General features: G+C 44.3%; 1 non-coding gene across 1 annotated transcript; it reads right to left on the bottom strand.

The window, feature by feature from the left end:
* Window positions 1-20,216: 20,216 nt before the first annotated feature.
* On the bottom strand, window positions 20,217-20,269 carry LOC112224813. Its single transcript, XR_002949494.1, has one exon. It is a non-coding gene; the product is annotated as a U7 small nuclear RNA (small nuclear RNA).
* Window positions 20,270-25,115: the final 4,846 nt, after the last annotated feature.

The raw sequence follows: 25,115 nt of genomic DNA on the forward strand, positions 1-25,115 counted from the left end.
AGTTTAAAGCCGGATTTGGATACAAAAAGATTTCTCAAGCTTTAAACATCCCAAGGAGCACTGTGCAAGCGATAATATTGAAATGGAAGGAGTATCAGACCACTGCAAATCTACCAAGACCTGGCCGTCCCTCTAAACTTTCAGCTCATACAAGGAGAAGACTGATCAGAGATGCAGCCAAGAGGCCCATGATCACTCTGGATGAACTGCAGAGATCTACAGCTGAGGTGGGAGACTCTGTCCATAGGACAACAATCAGTCGTATATTGCACAAATCTGGCCTTTATGAAAGAGTGGCAAGAAGAAAGCCATTTCTTAAAGATATCCATAAAAAGTGTTGTTTAAATTTTGCCACAAGCCACCTGGGAGACACACCAAACATGTGGAAGAAGGTGCTCTGGTCAGATGAAACCAAAATGTAACTTTTTGGCAACAATGCAAAACGTTATGTTTGGCGTAAAAGCAACACAGCTCATCACCCTGAACACACAATCCCCACTGTCAAACATGGTGGTGGCAGCATCATGGTTTGGGCCTGCTTTTCTTCAGCAGGGACAGGGAAGATGGTTAAAATTGATGAGAAGATGGATGGAGCCAAATACAGGACCATTCTGGAAGAAAACCTGATGGAGTCTGCAAAAGACCTGAGACTGGGACGGAGATTTGTCTTCCAACAAGACAATGATCCAAAACATAAAGCAAAATCTACAATGGAATGGTTCAAAAATAAACATATCCAGGTGTTAGAATGGCCAAGTCAAATTCCAGACCTGAATCCAATCGAGAATCTGTGGAAAGAACTGAAAACTGCTGTTCACAAATGCTCTCCATCCAACCTCACTGAGCTCGAGCTGTTTTGCAAGGAGGAATGGGAAAAATGTTCAGTCTCTCGATGTGCAAAACTGATAGAGACATACCCCAAGCGACTTACAGCTGTAATCGCAGCAAAAGGTGGTGCTACAAAGTATTAACTTAAGGGGGCTGAATAATTTTGCACGCCCAATTTTTCAGTTTGTGATTTGTTAAAAAAATTTTTTTGAAATATCCAATAAATGTCGTTCCACTTCATGATTGTGTCCCACTTGTTGTTGATTCTTCACAAAAAAATACAGTTTTATATCTTTATGTTTGAAGCCTGAAATGTGGCAAAAGGTCGCAAAGTTCAAGGGGGCCGAATACTTTCGCAAGGCACTGTATCTTTGTAGTGACTGGGTGTGTTGATACACCATCCAAAGTTTAATTAATAAATTCACCATGCTCAAAGGCATGTCTGCTTTTCCCCTTTTTATCCATCTACCAGTAGGTGCCCTTCTTTGCAAGACATTGGAAAACCTCTCTGGTCTGTGGTTGAATATGTGTTTGAAATTCACTGCTCGACTGAGGACCTCATAAATAATTGTATGTGTGTGGCACAGAGATGAGGTAGTCATTCGTAAATCATGTTAAAAAATATTATTGCACACTGTGAGTTCATGCAACTTATTATGTAACTTGACAAGCAAAATTATACTCCTGAACTTTAGGCTTGCCATAACAAAGGGGTTGAATTCTTATTGACTCAAGACATTTCATCTTTTTATTTTTTATTTAAAAAAATCGAAAAGCAGATTTCCTTCTTGACATTATGGGGTATCACATGTCGGCCAGTGACACAAAATGTACATTTACAGTGCATTCGGAAAGTATTCAGACCCCTTCCCGCATTATGTTACGTTACAGTCATATTCTAAAATGGATTACATTTTAAAAATCCTCACTGATTTAAACAAAACACCACATCATGGCAAAGTGAAAACAGGTCAAGAAATGTTGGCGAATGTATATAAAAAAAGAAACACCTTATTTACATAAGTATTCAGACCATTTGCTATGAGACTCAAAATTGAGCTAAGGTGCATCCTGTTTTATTTATTTCATACATTTTTTATTTGACTTTCATATAACTAGGCAAGTCAGATAAGAACAAATTCAAATTTTGAATGACTGCCTACTTGTAAAGCCCCCCCCCCTTACAATCCCTCCCCTAACCCGGATGATGCTGGACCAATTGTGCACCGCCCAATAGGCGTTTCCATTGATCATCCTTGAGATGTTTCTACAACTTGCTTGGAGTCCACCTGCGGTAAATTAAATTGATTGGACATGACATGGACATATATAAGGTCCCACAGTTGGCAGTGCATGTCAGAGCAAAAACCAAGCAATGAGTTTGAAGGAATTGTCCGTAGAGCTCCAAGACTGGATTGTGTCGAGGCACAGATATGAGGAATGGTAGAAAAACTTTTCTGCATTGCAGGTCCCCAAGAACACAGTGGCCTCCATCGTTCTTAAATGGAAGTTTGGAACCACCAAGAATCTTCCTAGAGCTGGCCGCTGGCCGCCCAGTCAAACTGAGTAATCGGGGGATGGTCACTCTGACAGCTCCAGAGTTCCTCTGAGGAGATGGGAGAGCCTTCCAGAAGGACAACCATCTCTGCAGCACTCCACCAATCATGCCTTTATAGACGGAAGCCAGTCCCCAGTAAAAGGCAGATGAAGGACCGCAAGGAAGTTTGCCAAAAGGCGAAAAAAGTACTCTCAGGCCGTGAGAAACAAGATTCTCTGTTCTGAAACCACAATTGAACTCTGTGGGCTGAATGCCAATTGTCATGTCTGGAGGAAACCTGGTATCATCTCTAAGGTGAAGCGTGGTGGCAGCATCATGCTGTGGGATGTTTTTCAGCGGTAAGGACTGGGAGACGAGTCAGGATCAATGGAAAGATGAATGGAGCAAAATACAGACAGATCTTTGATGAAAACCTGCTCCAGAGCACTCAGTACCTCAGATTTGGGCGAATGGTCACATTCCAACAGGACAATGACCCTAAGCACACAGCCAAGACAATGCAGGAGTGGCTTCGGGTCAAGTCTCTGAATGTCCTTGAGTGGCCCAGCAAGAGCCCGGACTTGAACCCGATCGAACATCTCTAGAGAGACCTAAAAATAGCTGTGCAGTGACTCTCCCCATCCAAACTGATGAGAGGATCTGCAGAGAGGAATGGGATAAACTTGCTAAATACAGGTGTGCCAAGCTTGTTATATCATACCCAATAATTTTTTACTTAGTTAGGGAAGTCAGTTTTAAGAACAAATTCTTAATTACTGTATAACGATGGCCTAGGAAGAGTGTGTTAACTGCCTTGTTCAGGGGCAGAACAACAGATTTTGTACTTTGTCAGCTCAGGGACTCAATTTTGCAAACTTAATTTTCAATGGATTAAATCGTTTTCCCCCTAATCAATCTACACAAAATACCCCATAATGACAAAGGAAAAATAGGTTTTTATAAATTGTATTATTTTAAAGCAAATTTCTTGCAATTATACACATTTTGCCATCTCATGATATCTGAGTGAGAGTGACTAACAAAATCAATGGGGTTAGGGATAACAGGCCAGACTAATTTACCAATGTAAAAATAACACAAGAAAAATTGCTTGTGCACAACAAAATTTTGAACTTGCACATTGTGTATTCTACTAATCTAACTCTAATTTACCAATCTGAGACCCCAACTGAGTTCCTAAAAAAAATATATATATGTTAATTTTGGGGGAGGCCTAGAGGACTGGAGCCCTAAAGACTGCTTATGCCACTTATGCCTGGAGCCGGCACTGGCCGCGTGGTAGCAGAGAGAACAGTATGATTTTGGTGGCTGGAGTCTTTCACAATTTTTAGGGCCTTCCTCTGACACCGACTGGTATAGAGGTCCTGGATGTCCGGGAGTTCGGACCCAGTGATTACATGTGCCGTACGCAGTACACTCTTATAGTGCCTTGCGTTTGGATGCCAGGCAGTTGCCATACCAAGCGGTGTTGCAGCCAGTCAAGATGCTCTCAATGGGGCAGCTGTATAACTTTGTGAGGATCTGAGGGCCCATGAAAAATCTTTTCAGCCTTACTTTTTCATGACTGTGTTGGTGTGTTTGGACAATGATATCGTGAAGCACTTGACCCGCTCCACTACAGCAAAGTGGATCACTACACTTGATCGGCCCTCCATTTCCTGTAGCTTCGATCAGCTCCAACAGTATGTCTTGCTTATGTTGAGTGAGAGTTTGTTGTCCTGGCACCACACTTCCAGGTCACTGACCTTCTCCCTATAGGCTGTCTCATCGTCGTTGGTGATCAGGCCAACCATCAGTGTCGCCAGAAAACTTAATGACTGTGTTTGAGTTGAGGGTGGCAATGCAGTCATGGGTGAACAGGGAGTAAAGGAGGGGACTAAGCAAGCACCCCTGAGGGGCCCCTGTATTGAGGGTCATCGTGGTCGATGTGTTGTTGCCTACCCTCACCACCTGGGGGTGATCCGTCAGGTCCAGGATCCAGTTGCAGTGTTCAGTCACAGGTTCCTGAGGTTAGTCAGGGAAAAGAGGACCGAGCATGCCCCCATTCTCATCGACGGGGCTGTAGTGGAACAGGTTGAGAGCTTCAAGTTCCTTGGTGTCCACATCACCAACAAACTATCATGGTCCGAACACGCTAAGGCAGTCGTGAAGAGGGCATTACAAAGCCTATTCCCCTCAGGAGACGATTTGGCATGGGGTCCACAGATCCTCAAAAGGTTCTACAGCTGCACCATCCAGAGCACCTTGACTAGCTGCATCACTCCCTGGTATGGCAACTGCTCGGCCTCCGACCACATGGCACTACAGAGGGTAGTGCATACGGCCCAGTACATTACTGTGGCTAAGTTTCCTGCCATCCAGGACCTCCATACCAGGCGGTGACAGAGGAAGGCTCTAAAAATTCCATGCAGCCACCCTAGTCATAGACTGTTCTCTCTGCTACCGCACGGCAAGCGTTACCGGAGCGCCAAGTCTAGGTCCAAAAGGCTTCTTAACAACTTCTACCCCCAAACCATAAGACTCCTGAACAGATAATTAAAGGGCTACCCTCTTTTACACTACTGCTACTCTCTGTTTATAATCTATGCATATTCACTTTATCTCTACCTACATGTACATATTACCTCAATTACCTCAACTCACCAGTGAGCCTGCACATTGACTCTGTACCGGTACCCCCTGTATATAGCCTTGCTTGTTATTTTACTGCTGCTGTTTAATTATTTCTAACTTTTATTTTCTATTTTTTACTTATCTATTTTTTCCTTAACACTTTTTTTCCCTTAAAACTTCTTCAAGCATTGTTGGTTAAGGGCTTGTAAGTAAGCATTTCACTGTAACGTCGACACCTGTTGTATTCTGCACATGTGACAAATAACATTTGATTTGATTTTGATTTGGTAGTAGTGAACTTGAATGCTTAGCTATATTGCAGTCAATAAAATGCATTCTCAAGTAGGCTTTCCTCTTCTCCAGGTGGGAGAGGGCAGTGTGGCGTGCAATAGAAATTCCACCGGTGGATCTGTTGGGAACATATGTGACTTGGAGTGGGTCCAGGGTGTCTGGGATGACAGTGTTGATATGAGCCACGACAATCAAACAGGTATAATGTCAGTACAGATACAAAGTGGTTTCGCAATTCAACAGCTCAAACACGAGACATTTGTCGCAGGGTCTCCAGATAATCACAGATTACAAAGGGAAAACCAGCCACGTTGCGGACACTGACGTCTAGCTCCCAGACAAGCTAAACACTTGTACCCAAGAAAGCAAAGGTAACTGAACTAAACGACTATCGCGCCCCGTAGCACTAATTTCTGTCATGATGAAGTTCTTCGAGAAGCTAAACCATATCACCTCTACCTTACCTGGCACCCGGACCCACTTCAATTTGCTTACCGCCCCAATAGATCTGCCCTATCCCACCTGGTGTGACGGCCCTGAATTATTCTGAACCGTCTCAGTGCAGCTCCTTCCAATAGGGCGCTTTCCTTTAATTCCCAATTAAATAGCCAGCATCAGCTGCGCAAAAGTGGGGTTGTGATGGAGACGTGAATGAGGATGTGTTCAACGCTCAGTGCCGAAGCTTCTCTATTCCGTTTGTTTTGTAGCCTAAGAGAGTTTACCCAGGATCGGATCCACTCTTTGCGTCAGTGGACCACACCTCTCCGTTCTTCGTGGCCTTTCTCCGCTGGAGATCTATTGGCGGATTGGATTGTCTGACTGACCGACTGACTACCACCTTTTTGTATACGGTATTTCATTTGTTTTGATGCGATGTATACTTTGATTTATGTAGTTAGTTGTAGTTGAGGACTTAGTAAGAGTTGATACGCTTTAAAGTTCTGTGGTAAAATAATTGTTATATTGATTGTATGTTTAATACTGGGTTTACGCTACACGGAATGAACGGACAAACATTGCGTGACAAAAGTCACTTGAGTTCACTGAACTCCTTTACCGGGCTGGACTCTTTTTAGGCCCGAGGTACAGGACATTTCTGGAGGAACCAGAACTCATTGTGATATTATTATATGTGTGTAATCATTGTTGTTGCTAATACAACCCACGCAAAAGAATATAGTTGTTTTTGAAGTTCTTTCCAATGTTTTAAGGGTTTATGAAAAGTTTATTTCCATCCTGACTTTTACATAAGTCCTTTGTATTGGTGTAGACTTGACGGACCAGATGGGACTCATTCCCACCCAAACTAAAAGGAGAAACCAATGTTTTCTCTGGTAGGCACAACCTACCTGGCACCCCTATAAATAATAACCTCAAGTCAAAACCGTTACATAAAAAATGGCACCCCAGATGGGACAGCTCAACATTGAGAACTAACCAAAGCAAATCTTTTGTGTGGAATTAAAACAATGGATTCACCCCAAGATAATGTGCTCATCCATGTCATACCTGTCAATGGGAATACACAGGGCCATTCTGACCATCAAGCTGACAATACAAATCTTAAGGTGAATGGAGATAATGGAGTTGATTTGGGCCAGAGCCCTGGGAATCTGAATGCTCGGTCAGGACCACAGGCCACAGGAGGTCTAACCAGTTACTCACTTATTGACATGGATCTGTGTGGAAGTACTGAGCTAGCCCTCCCTCTGACACCCAACCTTCCTCCATTGTCTGGTTTATCTCCAGAGGTTGTAGTCCTACAACTTCAAGGTGACATCCTTGATATTCGTCGGACTCAACAACATCTCCAAACTCTTATCCACCATAATTTCAAATGTCTGAGGGAAGAGCAACAACAGAGTGCCATGGAATTCAGAAACTCACTGAGCACTCTAACCCACACGCTGACAGAGCTCAGTGAGAGTGGAAGACGGGAAATTACTGGTGCCATGGACAGGCAGTTTGACTACCAACGAAACCAACTCACTGCCACTCTCCAATGGCGCCTGCAACATCACCACACTGAGGTCCTCAAGGACGTTAATTCTGTTTTTTCTCCCATGGTTAACACTGTAGGCCACTTGCAGACAGAACTCTCTAATTGTGTTAAAATGTTGGATGACGTGTCTGTGGACATGGCCTCCATTAGGCACAACTCCTTACACAGAGTTTCCCTGGTGTCCACTTCTGTTCAGACCACTGAGGGCCAAGCTGGCACCTCTGAACAGCCAAGACAAGGCCATGCTGCAGCCACCCCTTGCAGGATGCAATCTACCATGCATCCTGGTGTTCATTTGCATTGTCCGATAACACCCTCCCCTCTACTTCCTCAATCCCTCCTAGCTCGTTTGTTCATGGTGATATGAGTAGACGTCATGTGGGGGCGATTCCCATTAAATTGCAATTTCCCACCTTTGGGAAAAAAGATGACAGTCCTGATCCGCTAATGTATCTAGAAAGATGTTGTGACTTTCTTGCCCTCAATCCCCTGGCTGACGAAGAACTCCTTGCCACATTGAGGAATGTGTTGCATGGGACAGCTCGAGACTGGTGGGATGTGGCACGTCTCACCACTACCTCCTGGGCTGACTTTGAGGCCAAGTTTTCCTCTGCATTTCTGTCTGAGGACTACACAGATGAGCTGGCAGACAGAGTCAGGAATCGAGTGCAAAGCGAGAAAGAGAGTATCCGTGACTTTGCATACGGTTACCACTCCCTGTGCAGAAGGTGGAAACCTGGCATTGAGGAGGAAGAGGTCATTAAATTGATCTTGAAGAACATCAACCCACTACTAGCCAGTCAACTCCGAGAACGAGTCACCACTGTCAATGGACTGGTTCGCTTGGGACAGCAGTTTGAGAAGGACAGAGAATGCCAACAGCAATATGACCAGAGAAAGAAACAGACACCCAAACAGTTACCCAAGACAGACCATCAACAACAGCCAGAGTCTCCAGCCGAGACCCCTCTCATGTTCTGTTGGAGATGTAGCCAAAAGGGACATTCTTCAGCTACATGTCCAAGACCGTATCAAGTAAACCCTTCCAGAAACCACAAATCACAACAGGCCAACACACCTAACTCTCTTCGCAGGAATGACCATCCTACTCTGGGTGCTTTAACCAGAGCTGAAACTCCAAGAGTCACTGCCTACGCCCCCACATCGACATCCCCTTCCTTTCAGTTAATACCGCACCAACTGGTGTTACCCCTGTCCATAGGCCCATGGACAGGAAGAGCCATCTTGGATACCGGGTCATCCTACACACTGCTCAATGAGAAACTGTGGAAGGAGGTTAAAGGTCCACAATACAACTTGAAGCCGTGGGCAGAAGGTCCACTCTATCTGGCTGATGGTGAGGCTAGACGACCACTTGGATGGAGTGAGGTAGAGTTCCGCCTGTGTAACCGCTCCTATATGATTCCTTCTGTTATCCTACAAACCAAGAACCTTGCTTTTCCTGTAGTGTTGGGAATTGATTTCATGTACTTCAGTGGTGTCCAGATTGATATCGCACACAATTGCTACTGGTTTCCATACAATCCGAGCAAGAAGCATTTCTTCCAATCAGAAGCTATGAAGTTACATGATTGGGGTTCAAATGTGGCACTCTTCTCTGCCGTTGCTCCGGTACCACTAACCCTTGATAATCCTTCTGACGATCTCCTTTTACAGGCTGTGAGAAGAGCTCAGCTGGAACAGCCAGAGGAGTTAAGGCTGTTGGAACAGCTGCAGAATAATGCTGATGTATGTACTTCAAAGCTAGGACGCACCGGGCTCCTGAAGCACAAAATATTCCTTACACAGGAAATGCCGATCAAGCAAAAGCCATATCGTTTGTCCCCAGCGAAGCTAATCATCCAAAAGGGACTCATTAATGATATGTTAACACAAGATATAATAGAACGTTCCTCCTCTCCCTGGGCTGCTCCTGTTGTCCTCATCCCAAAAAAGACTGGTGGTCTTAGATTTTGTGTGGACTATAGGAAGACCAACAATGTTTCCCAGACTGATGCCTATCCTCTTCCCACCATCCACGAGATCCTGGAGTCATTGTCTGGCGCTGTTGTGTTCACTACCCTTGACCTCAATAGTGGTTATTGGCAGGTTGAGATGGACCAGGAAAGCAAGGACAAGACTGCTTTTGTCTGTGCTGAGGGCTTGTTTTCCTTTAAGGTGATGCCCTTTGGATTAAAGAATGCCCCTGCCACTTTCCAAAGACTCATGGAGATTGCGTTAGGTGAGCTCAAAGGGAAGATCTGTTTCGTCTACCTGGACGATATAATTATCTACTCTCAGAACAGAGAAAGACACTTTCAAGATCTTCAAGCAGTGTTGGACAAGCTAAGAGAAGCTGGTCTGACCTTGAATATGAAGAAGAGCAACTTCTGCCAAACCTCCCTGAAGTTCCTTGGCCATATTGTGTCTTTTGACGGCATTCATGTGGATCCTGAAAAGACGAAGGCTGTACAAGACTTCCCTGTGCCAACCACACTCAAGGCCCTTCAACGGTTCCTTGGTATGGCTGGATGGTACCATCGGTTTGTGTCGAACTTCTCCCAGGTGGCAGAACCCCTCAACGCGTTGAAGCGAAAAGGAGTGAAATTCCAATGGACGGCAGAGTGCCAGACCTCCTTTGAAACCCTGAAACGACACCTCGTCACACCTCCCATTTTAGGTCATCCCAACTTTGATTGCCCTTTTGTTGTTTACACTGATGCAAGTGATGTTGGACTTGGTGCTGTCCTAGTCCAACAGACTGGACTTGGCACTGAAGAAGTGCTAGCGTTCGCCAGTCGGACATTGAATGGAGCAGAACGGAACTACTCCACAACCGAGCAAGAGTGCCTTGCAGTTGTCTGGGCTTTGGAAAAGTGGAGGTACTACCTGGAGGGAAGACACTTCATTGTGGTCACTGACCATTCCTCCCTTGTGTGGGTGTTCAAGACCAACAAACCAAGTACCAGACTCATAAGATGGGCTCTACGGTTGCAAGAGTTCACCTTTGCAGTAGAATACAGGAAAGGAAAATACAACACTGTTCCAGATGCCTTGTCCAGAGCTCCTGCTTGTGATAACGGTGGCCCTCCTCTTACATGTGCTACTGTCCTGTCAAGCAGTCGAGACTCGCCCAAAACGGACTTTCCCATCTCTGATGAGGCCATATGGAAAGCCCAACAGGATGATCCAGAAGTACAGGCTTTGTACCAGACTATCCTGGAAGATGGAGAAAAGATGGTCAATCCTACCACAAAGCTGACCATCATTGAAGACAAAGTCTACCGTGTTGTACAACTACCTCACAGAACACTCTACCAAATGTACATACCTGAAACTCTACGCCTTCAACTGCTTCAACATTTCCATGAAGACCCATTAGCTGGTCATTTGGGCAGGTTCAAAACCTACAAGCGGTTGCAAGCGTTACTGTACTGGCCAAATCTGGGCATGGATGTGAAGTCGCACATCCGAAACTGTCAGGTTTGTCAAATGTACAAACCAGAAGGTAGAAAGCCTGCTGGCAAGTTGCAGCAAACGGTGGTTACCCGACCTTGGGAAATGTTAGGAGTGGATTTGATGGGTCCATTTCCTAGAAGCTCCAATCAGAATGTGTACATGCTTGTTTTTGTTGATTATTATTCAAAGTGGGTGGAGCTATTTTCCCTGCGTCAGGCCACAGCAAGGACCGTCTCTAACATCCTTACGAAAGAGATCCTGACTCGCTGGGGAGTGCCTGATTACATCCTGTCTGATCGAGGTTCCCAATTTGTCTCTGATCTCTTTGAGGAGACCTGCCAAAGATGGAACCTGAGACAGAAGTTGACCACGGCCTATCACCCACAGACCAATCTCACTGAGAGAGTAAATCGAACCTTGAAGACAATGATTGCTTCCTATGTAGGGACCCAGCACAAACACTGGGACAAGCACCTTCACGAGTTTCGATTTGCCCTGAATTCTGCTGTGCAAGAGTCCACTGGAGTCACACCTGCAGAGCTGAACCTAAGTCGTCCTCTCCGAGGACCCTTGGATATGGTGCTACAGCCCCAGCAGCTTACTCCAGACGCTGCTTGCTATGACCAGGTAGTCCATCTCCACGACTTGAGAGCTCTTGTCTCAAAGAACACGATCCAGGCTCGACTCAAGCAGAAGAGAAATTATGATAAGAACAGACGAGACATGCAGTTCCAGCTTCGTGATCGGGTGTGGCTTCGCTCTCATCCTTACTCGAAAGCTGAACAATTCTTCTCTGCCAAGCTCGCTCCTAAATGGCAAGGACCATATAGGATTGTGGAGCAGATGGGCCCTTTGAACTACCGAGTGGTGAAAGAGGACACAGGTGAAGATATGCGCGTTGTCCATGTCTCACGCCTTAAGGCCTGTTACCCCTCGGCTGAGGAATTGAGGCGATTGAGCGCCGCAAGGTCCTGGATATCTTTGAAGAGGAAAGTGAGGAGACTTTTCTTGGATTCCCAGACTCAGAAGTCTCACACCTTAAGGCCTGTGATCCTTCAGCTGAGGAGCGTGAGCTCCAAAAAGTCATGAATATTTTTGTAGAGGAAAGCGATGAGACCTTTCTCGGTTTCCCCGACCAAGATGTGCCTTCCAGGGCAATGGTCGGCTTTTTCCAGGGGAGGGGGTGTGTGACGGCCCTGAATTATTCTGAACCGTCTCAGTGCAGCTCCTTCCAATAGGGCGCTTTCCCTTTAATTCCCAATTAAATAGCCAGCATCAGCTGCGCAAAAGTGGGGTTGTGATGGAGACGTGAATGAGGATGTGTTCAACGCTCAGTGCCGAAGCTTCTCTATTCCGTTTGTTTTGTTGCCGTTAAACGTGTGTTTTGTAGCCTAAGAGAGTTTACCCAGGATCGGATCCACTCTTTGCGTCCGTGGACCACACCTCTCCGTTCTTCGTGGCCTTTCTCCGCTGGAGATCTATTGGCGGATTGGATTGTCTGACTGACCGACTGACTACCACCTTTTTGTATACGGTATTTCATTTGTTTTGATGCGATGTATACTTTGATTTATGTAGTTAGTTGTAGTTGAGGACTTAGTAAGAGTTGATACGCTTTAAAGTTCTGTGGTAAAATAATTGTTATATTGATTGTATGTTTAATACTGGGTTTACGCTACACGGAATGAACGGACAAACATTGCGTGACAAAAGTCACTTGAGTTCACTGAACTCCTTTACCGGGCTGGACTCTTTTTAGGCCCGAGGTACAGGACATTTCTGGAGGAACCAGAACTCATTGTGATATTATTATATGTGTGTAATCATCATTGTTGTTGCTAATACAACCCACGCAAAAGAATATAGTTGTTTTTGAAGTTCTTTCCAATGTTTTAAGGGTTTATGAAAAGTTTATTTCCATCCTGACTTTTACATAAGTCCTTTGTATTGGTGTAGACTTGACGGACCAGATGGGACTCATTCCCACCCAAACTAAAAGGAGAAACCAATGTTTTCTCTGGTAGGCACAACCTACCTGGCACCCCTATAAATAATAACCTCAAGTCAAAACCGTTACACTGGACAAGAGGAATACCTATGTAAGAATGCTGTTCATTGACTATAGCTCAGCCTTCAACACTATAGTACCCTCCAAGCTCATCATCAAGCTTGGGCCCTGGGTCTGAACCACGCCCCTTGCAACTGGGTCCTGGACTTCCTGTTGGGCTGCCTCCAGGTGGTGTAGGGAAAGCAGCACCTCCACTTCACTGAAGGAGCAAATTGTGCATTTCAGGAAAAAGCCTAGAGAGCACTCCCCTATCCACATTGACGGGACTGCAGTGGAGAATGTGGAAAGCTTCAAGTTCCTCTGCATACATGTCACTGACAATCTGAAATGGTCCCCCCACACAGATAGTGTGGTGAAGAAGGCACAACAGCTAAATATGTGTATGTGACCAATAACATTTGATTTGATATGACAAGCTATTCAATGTGAGATGTGAGTGCTTTGGGGCGAAAGTCATTTAGACAGGTTACCTTAAACATTATTGGGCACAGGGACTATGATGGTCTGCTTGAAACCTGAGGTATTACAGACTGGGTCAGGGAGAGTTTGAAAATGTCAGTGAAGACACTCTCAAGCTCTCCAGCGCATGCTCTGAGTACAAGTCCTGGTAATCTGTCTGGCCCTGTGGCCTTGTGAATGTTAATCTGTTTAAAGATCTTAGTCACATCAGCTTCAAAGAGCGAGATCACACAGTCGTCCAGAACAGCTGGTGGTCTCATGCGTGGTTCAGTGTTGCTTGCCTTGAAGCGAGCATAGAAGGAGTTTAGCTCGTCTGGTAGGCTCGCGTCACTGGGCAGTTCACGGATGGGTTTGTCTTTGCAATACATGATCGTTAGCAAGCCCTGCCACATCTGACGAGCATAAGAGCCTGCGTGGTAGGATTCAATCTTAGTCCTGTATTGACGTTTTGAATGCTTGATGGCTCATCTGAGGTCGTAGTGGGATTTCTAATAAGCGTCTGGATAAGTGTCCCGCTCCTTGAAAAGGATGTATGTAATCCATGTTTTCTGGTTGGAATACTGTATGGGGCGGCAGGGTAGCCTAGTGGTTAGAGTGTTGAACTAGTAACCGGAAGGTTGCAAGTTCAAACCCCCGAGCTGACAAGGTATAAATCTGTCATTCTGTCCCTGAACAGGCAGTTAACCCACTGTTCCTAGGCCATCATTGAAAATAAGAATTTGTTCTTAACTGACTTGCCTTGTTAAATAAAGGTAAAAATTAAATGTATGCACGGTCACTGTGGGGATTACATCATTGATGCATTTTCTAATGAAGCCCTTTACTGATGTTGTCACCTCCTCAATGTTATCTGATGAATCAATGAACATATTCCAGTCTGTGCTAGCAAAGCTGTACTATAGTTTAGCATCTGCTAAGCGCGTCACTGGTACTTCCTGTTTTAGTTTTTCTTGTAAGCAGGAATCAGGAGAATAGAGTTATGGTCAGATTTGTCAAATGGAGGGTGAAGGAGAGCTTTGTATGTGTTTGTGTGTGGAGTAAAGGTGATCTAGAGTTTATCCCTTCTAGTTGCCCTGGTGACATGCTAGTAAAAATGAGGTAAGACGTATTTCAGACGTATTTCAGTTTCATTCAAATCAACGGCCACTAGGAGCTCCTCCTCTGGATGTACATTTTCTTCTTTGCTAATGGCCTTATACACCTCGTTGAGTGCAGTCTTAGTACAAAAAAATATATAAAACTATCTTAGTAAATAGTATGGTCTGCAGCTTATCATGAGGTATTCTAACTCAGGCAAGCAAAACCTTGAGACTTCCTAAACATCATAGATTGTGCACCAGAAATACCAGATAGATGTATATTATCCATGTCTTTGTTCAGCCACGACTCTGAGTAATATAGGATATTGCAGATCTTCAGGTCCCACTGATAGGATAGTCTCAAACGGAGCTCATCCAGTTTGTTCTCCAGTGATTGTACTTTCACCAATAGAAAGGACGATAGAGGCGGTTTCTTAACTCGACAACGTAGTCTCGTCAAGAAGCCCACTCATTTGCCTCTCTTTAGCCGTCTCTTTCTCTTTCAAATCCCGAGGATTAGGACCTGGTTCAGAATGAGCAGTACGTCCATAGCTGCCGACTTTTTGAAGTAGAAATCTTCATCCAAATCAAGGTTAATGATCAATGTTATACTGTCCGGAAGCTGTTTTCTGTCATAGGAAATGAGGGCCGAAATATGATGTAAAAAAAAGATCAGAGTCAAAGACAACATAAAATAGCATAATTGGTCAGCAGCCCATAAGACCTGTCCACCTATCCACTGCAGCACCATCTTCTATCTTCCAAGCTAGGGTTATTCTTATGTTTAGGTTTAGGGTTTTGGTTAGGCTCACTGTTGAACAGGGATGTGGACATGAATCTAGGGTTATTGCTATGGCTGGGGTTAGGGTTGACCTGAGCTGCACCCTATCTGGCCTAGGGCAGTGTCTCCCAGCTGTGGCCCCTGTCATTGCCTCACTACTCACCCTCCTTCCAATAGCCTGCAGGTAGACTGATAAACGACTGTGAGGACAGAGTCTGGTCTGGGCACCTTGTGGCTGCCTGTGTGTGTTCAGGGACCCTGGTGGGCCCTCAGCAATCGTTACAAAAGGCCTAAGGGAACTTTAGGATGTCCCCAAATGATCTCCCTTCTCCCCTCTGTGCCCTCCGCTCATATCTTTATATGCTAATGACTGTGTTTATGAAGCTGTCTAATGTCTAATTTGTAACAGCTTGGCCAATCAATAGGAGGTTATTTGGTTGCCATGGTGTTTCTCAGCAGGAAGTCTCTGGTATTAGGGTGGTTCTAGAGGAGATGGGTTCTAGAGGTGGCAGGTGGATGAAGAGATGGCAGAGGCAGGGTCGTTTGGGTTTGTGTCTGTCATGTGTTCTTCTCTTTCCTTCCTCCTATACCATGTGGAGCTACCGGCTGTGCCCCACCAAGCAAAAGTTGCAACCGCCTCAGAGAGGTCACTGCACGTGCGTTCACCTTACTCATTTGGAGACACTCACTTTTCTTTGCTAGAAATGAAGGCTAAGTAAATAAGTAAATTGTTTTGCCCCACGGTTAGCCAAGATGGTTTCCAATACAAAAAAAATAACATTTCAGTATATTTACCGTTACGTTGCATCATTGCTAAAATGCATGTAATTCCTTAAATTTATTTCAGACATGCATGTAGGTGCCTAGTTAAATAAAGGTTAAGTAAGAAAATGAAAAACATTATGTACAGTGCCTTTTTCCACATTTTGTTACATTACAGCCCTATTCCAAAATGGATTAAATAAACAATTAAAAAATGCAGCAATCGACACACAATACCCCACACAAGTGAAAACAGATTTTTGGAAATGTTAGCAAATTTATTACAAACCCCTACAGAAATAACTTATTTACATAAGCATTCAGACCCTTTGCTATGAGACTCGAAATTGAGCTCAGGTGCATCCTGTTTCCATTGATCGTCCTTGAGATGTTTCTACAACTTGATTGAAGTCCATCCTGTGGTAAACTCAATTGAATGGACATGATTTGGAAAGGCACACAACTGTCTATTAAAGGTCCCACAATTGACAGTGCATGTCACAGCAAAGACCAAGCCATGAGGTCGAAGGAATTGTCCGTAGAGTTCCGAGACAGGATTGTGTCGAGGCACAGATCTGGGGAAGGGTACCCAAAACATTTTTCAGCATTGAAGATCCCCAAGAACACAGTGGCCTCCATCAATCTTAAATGGAAGAAGTGTGGAACCTCCAAGACTCTTCCTAGAGCTGGCCTCTGGCCATACTGAGCAAATTGGGGAAATAGCCTTGGTCAGGGAGATGACCAAGAACCCGATGGTCAGTCTGAAAGAGCTCTAGAGTTCCTCTGTGGAGATGGGAGAACCTTCCAGAAGGACAACCATCTCAGCAGCACTCCACCAATCAGGCCTTTATGGTAGTAGAGTGGCCAGACGGAAACCACTCCTCAGTAAAAGGCACATGACAGCTCGCTTGGAGTTTGCCGAAAGGCACCTAAAGACTCTCAGACCATGACAAGCAAGAATATCTGGTCTGCTGAAACCAAGATTGAACACTTTGGCCTGAATGCCAAGTGTCACATCTGGAGGAAACCTGGCACCATCCGTCCAATGAAGCATGGTGGTGGCAGCATCATGCTGGGGGGGGGGGATGTTTTTCAGTGGCAGGGACTGGGAGACTAGTCGGGTCCGAGGGAAAGATGAACGGAGCAAAGTATAGAGAGATCCTCGATGAAAACATGCTCCAGAGCTCTCAGGACCTCAGACTGGGAGGAAGGTTCACCTTCCAACGGGACAATGACCCTAGGCACACAGCCAAGAGAACACAGGAGTGGCTTCGGGACAGGTCTCTGAATGTCATTGATTGGCCCAGCCAGAGCCCAGACTTGAACCCAATCGAACATATTTGGAGAGTCCTGAAAATAGTTGTGCAGCAACACTCCTCATCCAACCTGACAGAGCTAGAGAGGATCTGCAGAGAACAATGGGAGAAACTCCCCAAATACAGGCGTGGCAAGCTTGTAGCGTCATACCCAAGATGACTCGAAGCTGTAGTCACTTGCAAAAGGTGCTTCAACAAAGTACTGAGTAAAGGGTCTGAATACTTATGTAAATGTGATATTTCAGTTTTTTAAATTATAAATGAGCAAATATTTCTTAAAACCTATTTTTGCTTTGTCATTTTTGGGTATTGTGTGTAGATTGCTGAAATGTATTTATTTTTTTATCCATTTTAGAATAAGCCTGTAACGTAACAGAATGTGGGTCTGAATACTTCCTGAAGGCACCCTACATTTGTATCTTTGATCAAATGCATGTAATGCCTGACAATATTCTTGAAATGCATGGCTATGATATCTAGTCTACAGGGTGGCCAAAGGGGTTCCTAATTCAACTTCTTTAATTACTCTTCACGTATTGATCAATGGAGATAAACAATGTTGGGCCACCAACCAAATCTTTGGTGGTGATATAATTTAAATTATGATGGTGAGTAAAAAAATAAAAAAATAATATTGTTATAATGCATGCTATTCATCTGTAGCTATATAAAGCAACCCAATAGCTGTGTAACATGTTACTACATGACAACAGTTTAGGAACACAGAATACTGTAGAAATCTGTACTGTAGTTGTGTACCTTCATTTAAAAATTCTCCAGTACACATATTCATTTCAGTATAAAGTGTTGAATGTTAAAAAGAAAAGAAAAACAACAATCCATGCAAATGCAAATAACACATCCTTCTATAAGACAACTGAGTTAAATAACGAAGATACATTTGAATGAGAATTTGAGAAAAGCAGAATAAAAGAGGGGAATCCTCTTTTCGCCTTTGCTCATGAGAGGCCACAAGTACCCTAATCCCTACCGACCTCTTGAGAGCTCAACCAACTGAACTCACTACTCTTTTTCCACCAAGGCCTGACAATGAGGTTACACCTCTTTTCACAGGCCCATCAAATCAGTCATTAACCCTGTAATTACTTGTTGTAAAAGCACATTGTCTTTAAGACAGGGATAAAGGGAAGTGGGAGCAGCAGGGTTGGGGGAATAGAAAGTTTCAGGGTGTAGTGAATTACCTTCATATGGCCAGAAAGGATATAGGAATTCTCCTTCCGCCTTTCCCCTGGCCTACACTTCCACGCAAACCTGGGCCTCAATAACATGTATAACGGAGAGAGAGGAGGGGGTGAGGGGCAATTGGGCTGAGAGGGGGGAACAATTGGTCCGGTCCCTATTAACAGATGAAAGGGCTATTCTCTATTTCATCCTCTGGTCCTTGTGGTGTTTTTGAAGCCCTATAGGCCCTGGTCAAAAGTAATGCACTATATAGGGATTAGGGTGCCATTTGGGATATAGAGGGTGGAAAAAAAGGGGTGGAAGAGAGACAGTGGGTCTAAGTCCTAGAAAGCCCTTTCGTCTGATAAATTACCAGTAAAGAGGAGATAATGGGAGATTGATTTTGGTCTAACAGACTTATTCTATAGCTAATATTATTTACCTACCATTTTTTCTCTTTCGTATTTTCCCTGCGTTCTCGATAGGAGGAGAAGTACTTTCACATGCTATAATTCAAACATTGCGGAGAACATTGGCTATTTGAGAGTCTCTCTGTCTCTCACAAGGATACAGGGTTCACAATTTACTTTTGTTTCAGAGAAACTCTGAAATGTTGGAACCCCCTTTACAACAAAACAATACATTGATGGTCAAATGCAAAATCTCCTTCTTAACCCTGGGGACAAGCCACAGATGTCCCTAAATATAAGCGAGGTGCTCTGTATACTGTAATGCATTTGATAGATTCTGTATCCAGAATGTTCGTCATCTTTACCCCAAACCACAGAATGTAACAGCCGTCTAGGGACCCCACTTATAATGCTGTGGTGTTCCAGTGGTTCTAGAGCCTCATCAATCAATCCTCCTTGCCATGGCTTGCTGTGACGAGTCAGTACAAACACTGGAAAGTTGGCACCATCATAAAACTATCATAAAAAGCCGCAAACAATTTGCACTTATGAGAAATGAAAGGGAGCAGTAGTTAAATGTTAAACGTCATGGGATTGAAGTGCTCTGTGGGTGATAGATGTAGGAATGAAAGAAAAACGAAATGAGCATCATTAAACGAAAATAAAAGCTACACAGGCAGGTACATGCCATACAAAGGAGGCACTTCTTTCTGGCTCGTTCCATAGTGTGTGTGAGTTATTACTCCAGACTGAGTCAAATCAGGTCCTAAACATGTAGGCTTGTTTGAGAGGACTATGACGCATAGACCAAGGGTTCCTCAATTACTCAGTCTCACCTCACCTCTGCCTAAACCTCCCCCTACCTGGCGCAAACCCAACCACCCCATGCCACTCATGATTTGTAGATGTCAAATTAAGAGCCAATTAGATGCAATGGGCCTTGCAGTGTAACATTTATTACCATCAGGATTTGATTAAGCACCAACAAGATTTTTACTCTGATTGTTCTGTCAGAGGGTATAACCTAGGTCTGATGGTTGTTCACAGTTTCTACACACAACAGAAACCTTTAGTAATCAGCCAGTGTAACCAACATAAAAAATACTATATTATACTATGGTCTAAATACTGTAGTATTAATATATTTATATACTGTATTATTCACTGTAGTTTTTTTGCAGACTGTAGCATACTGTAGTATTTACAGTATAAATACTGTAGTAAAGAAATGTGTAGTACATACTGTATTAATTAATGTTGTGTTTTTGCAGATTGTAGTATACTGTTGTATAAACTGTAGTGTTTCTGCAGACTGTAATATACAGTACTGTAGTTTTTGCCCTATTGTTTTTGCTGGTGTAACTGTAGAATTTACTATTGTGTTTTGTTTTTTATCTTTGACATAGAAGGAGGCTTTCTCCTTGAGGAAACCTACTGGAGAAATACTAAAAGAGTACATTTTCCATAACCTGTAGATAGATGTAATTATATAGTATTTACTATAGTTAAAAAAGTGCAGTATTTACTCTAGTATTCTACGTGAATAATACACATGACTGAGGGATACTACAGTGTGGAGTATAGTATTCTATAGTAAACTGTAGTATTTTTAGAGGTGGAGAAGTTTATTTTGTAGACACTCTCATCCAGAGCATCCGTGCGCAATGGTATGTTGACAGATTTTTCACCTAGTCGGCTCAGGGATTCAAACCAGCAACCTTTTGGTTACTGGCCCAATGCTCTTAACCGCTAGGCTACCTGCCACCTACTTTATGGCCTTTTTTAGTTTTGCACAAATGGTTGTGTAGAAATTGTGTAATACGTACTAAAAGTGTGAAAAATAGAGATAAATGATTTGGAGCTTGTGCGTTCCAGATCGCACAAGCCAAGGCTGCCTACTTAAAAGGTGAGTAGTGGCTGATCCTCTGTCAATGTTCAGCTATGTATGGTGTCGCTCACACACATGCACACACACATGCACACACACATGCTATTTTCCTTTAAATCCGCTCAGATGAGTATTGTTGTAAACATTACAGCTGTTCTTTAAGTGGACTGCGCCCCTGTCTGGCCGTAAATGACAAAAACACAGAAAATGATCTAGTTGCTTAATATAAGGAGTTTTACTTGTACAGATGGGGAGAGGTCTGGCCGTAATAAAGAGATGCTCTGCTTTTGTAACACCACACTCCAAGTTCTGTAGGCTCTAGTTTTGTCTAATCTTGATTATTGTCCAGTCGTGTGGTCCAGCACTGCAAGGAAAGACCTAGTTAAGCTGCAGCCCAGAACAGACCGGCACGTTTTGCTCTTCATTGTAATTTTGCAACAGCTAATGGGCATGCTAATAAAATACCAAGGACCAATTTGTAAAGATTAGTGTTAACTACAGGCTTAACCTTAGTGGAAGGAAGTTTCTAACAAACTTCCCCAATGGAGTGGAGCCGAGAGCAGGCTTTGTGGAATCTAGCTCAGACTACATCGATTTGCCCATAGTCAATACTTAAAAAATAATAATAATTATGAAATGCCCACCTTGTACCTATGTTTGTCCTCTGTAGTTGCGTGCATTTCTTTGTTTGCTGAAGTCCATACTTTTTAAATAAACGTTAATCAAATATCACAGCTGACTGTTTTCTTGTTGAGATTCAATTGGCACCTGCGTACTTGCACTGAGTTGCCATCTTAGAGCAACAGCAATGAGCAAACAGCCAATGTTTGTGTTTGACAAACGTTAAAAGAAAAAGTATGGATTTCAGCAAACAAAGAAAGGGACACAACTACGGAGGACAAACACACAGTAAGTACAAGGTGGGTGTTTCACAGCTTTACACTCTGCCTTGACCCACCTGGACAAAACCAACACCTATGTGAGAATGCTGTTCATAGACTTTAGCTCAGCATTCAATACGGTCATTCCATCTAGGCTGGTCACCAAACTCCATGACCTAGGGATCAGCCCCTCTCTCTGTAACTGGACTTTGGACTTCCTAACCTACAGACCCCAGTCTGTCAGGTTAGACAACTTCACCTGCTCAACCCTGAACCTGAACACTGGTGTGCCACAGGGCTCCATGCTGAGCCCCCTCCTGTACAAACACCTGGCTGCATGGTGCGCTGACAACAACCTGGCCCTCAATGCGAAGAAAACCAAGGAGGTCATTGTGGATTACAGGAAGTCTAAAAGCTGCAGCCATGCCCCAGTTCTCAATGATGGCACTGAGGTGGAGCAGATGCCCAGTTTCAAATTCCTGGGTGCCTACAGCGCTGATGACGTCTCCAGGACCCTCAACACCTCAACCCTGGTCAAAAAGGGTCAGCAGCGCCTGTACCTTTTGAGCAGGCTGAAGAAGGCCCACCTGTCTCCCAAGATCCTGGTGAACTTTTACCGCTGCACGGTCGAGAGCATTCTAACTAACTGTGCCACAGTGTGGTTTGGGGGATGCTCTGTGGCTGACCGGAATGCCCTGCAACAGGTGGTGAAAACTGCCCAGCACATCACTGGGGCCCAGCTCCCTGACATCATAGACCTGCAGCGCAAGCGGTATCTGCGGCATCATCAGGGACCCTTCACATCCATGCCACAAATGGTTTCCCCCCTACCATCAGGCAGGCGGTACAGGTCTCTACGTTCCCGCACTAGCAGGCTCAAGAACAATTTCTTTCCAGCTACTGTAACCCTGCTGAACTCTGTGTCACAGCACTAGCCATATCCACCCGCCCACCACTTAGTACTGCCTCTCAAGGACCTTGTTGTACTACTCTCTTTGCACTCTTCATGGCACTACTGAACTCTGACATTGCTTTGCAAAGTCAGATTAAAACCTCTCTGGGATCGCCGCTAGCTGGACACCTGTCGACAACTTCCGGTGAAATTGGAGGGCGCGCAATTAAAAAAATAATCATACAAATGATGGATATTAAACATTTTGGAACATATAAGGTAATTGTATCTGTTAAAAGCTTAAATTCATATTAATCGAACTGCATTGTCCGATTTACAATAGGCTTTAAAGCGAAAGCATACCATGCGATTGTTTGAGGACGGCGCCCCACATCAACATGTTTTTCAACCAGCACAGGCTTCATAAAATCACAAATAGCGATTAAATAATCACTTACTTTTTGAAAAACTTCCTCTGTTTGCAATCCAGTTGGTTTTTCTTTGGATTTTCTCCTACCATATCAACTGTGTTATAGTCTCATGCATTATTTTTTAACATTTCTACAAACTTCAAAGTGTTTTCTAGCCAATGCTACCAATTATATGCATATCCTGACTTCTGTTCCTGAGTAACAGGCCGTTTACTTTGGGCACGTCAGTCAGACAGGAAGTGGGAAAAATAGGGGCCTAGACATTATTCAGTTGGCCATATACATGTCTATCTCGGTAACCTCATTGCTGCTATCTCTGCATTTCAGCTGCGTACCTCCTTGCACTTTCAATTTGCATTCCTCTCACATTAAGACTTGCCATTTGTACTTGCCATTTGTACTTGCCATTTGTACTTGCCATTTGCCATTATTTATATATCCCACATTTATACATCCCACTTAATAACAGACATTGTACTTAATTGTTTTACTTATACTTTTTTTGCACTCTTTTATTTGCACTTCTGGTCTGATGCTAACTGCATTTTGGTGTGCTGTACTTGTTCAATGACAATAAAGTTGAATCTAATCTAATCTATAAATTATTGACCTTGGACAAATCGATGTAGTCAGAGCTAGATTCCACAAAGCCTGGTCTCGACTCCACGCCTTTGGTGAAGTTTATCAAACACACCCTTCACCATGGAGTGGAATTTAGCCCGCCAGCTTAACCCCTACCTGGTCATTAGACATGAACAAACCAGTTGGAGATCACATGGCCTGCAAATAAATAAATAAAACGATATGCTGTGTACCATGTGTCTGTTGAAATGGTTTTCGTTGTGTCCTAAAAATTACAGAACTTGTTTTCAAAAGAGAGAGGAGTGGAGAGGAAGGGAAATAGAGAGGGGTGGAGAGGAAAGCAAAGGAAAGAGAGAGGAGGTTGGAGAGGAAGGGAAATAGAGAGGGGTGGAGAGGAAGGGAAATAGAGAGGGTGGAGAGGAAGGCAAGGGAAAGAGAGATGAGGTTGGAGAGGAAGGGAAATAGAGAGGGGTGGAGAGGAAGGGAAATAGAGAGGGTGGAGAGGAAGGCAAGGGAAAGAGAGATGAGGTTGGAGAGGAAGGGAAATAGAGAGGGGTGGAGAGGAAAGCAAAGGAAAGAGAGGAGGTTGGAGAGGAAGGGAAATAGAGAGGGGTGGAGAGGAAGGCAAGGGAAAGAGAGAGGAAGTTGGAGAGGAAGGGAAATAGAGAGGGGAGGAGAGGAAGGTAAAGGAAAGAGAGAGGAGGTTGGAGAGGAAGGCAAGGGAAAGAGAGAGGAGTGGAGAGGAAGGGAAATAGAGAGGGTTGGAGAGGAAGGCAAGGGAAAGAGAGAGGAGTGGAGAGGAAGGGAAATAGAGAGGGTTGGAGAGGAAGGCAAGGGAAAGAGAGAGGAGGTTGGAGAGGAAGGGGAATAGAGAGGGTTGGAGAGGAAAGGAAGGGAAAGAGAGGAGTGGAGAGGAAGGGAAATAGAGAGGGGTGGAGAGGAGGGCAAGGGAAAGAGAGAGGAGGTTGGAGAGGAAGGGAAATAGAGAGGGTTGGAGAGGAAAGCAAGGGAAAGAGAGATGAGTGGAGAGGAAGGGAAATGGAGAGGGGTGGAGAGGAAGGCAAGGGAAAGAGAGGGGAGTGGAGAGGAAGGGAAATAGAGAGGGGTGGAGAGGAAAGCAAGGGAAAGAGAGGAGTGGAGAGGAAGGGAAATAGAGAGGGTTGAAGAGGAAAGCAAGGGAAAGAGAGAGAAGTGGAGAGGAAGGGAAATAGAGAGGGGTGGAGAGGAAGGCAAGGGAAAGAGAGGGGAGTGGAGAGGAAGGGAAATAGAGAGGGGTGGAGAGGAAGGCAAGGGAAAGAGAGAGGAGGTTGGAGAGGAAGGCAAGGGAAAGAGAGAGGAGTGGAGAGCAAGGGAAATAGAGACAGGTGGAGAGGAAGGGAAGAAAGAAGAGTAGAGAGCAAGGGAAATAGAGAGGGTGGAGAGGAAGGGGAGAAATAAGAGTAGAGAGGAAGGGAACTAGAGAGGGTGGAGTGGAAGGGGTGATAAAGAAAGAGAAATGGAGATTAAAGGAAGTAGAAGGGTGGAGATGAAGGGAGGAGAAAGAGAGAGGAATGGAGATTAAAGGAAGTAGAAGGGTGGAGAGGAAGGGAGGAGAAAGGGAGAGGAATGGAGATTAAAGGAAGTAGAAGGGTGG

The sequence above is a fragment of the Oncorhynchus tshawytscha genome, linkage group LG25 (genome assembly GCF_018296145.1).
Source record: "Oncorhynchus tshawytscha isolate Ot180627B linkage group LG25, Otsh_v2.0, whole genome shotgun sequence".
NCBI lineage: Eukaryota > Metazoa > Chordata > Actinopteri > Salmoniformes > Salmonidae > Oncorhynchus > Oncorhynchus tshawytscha.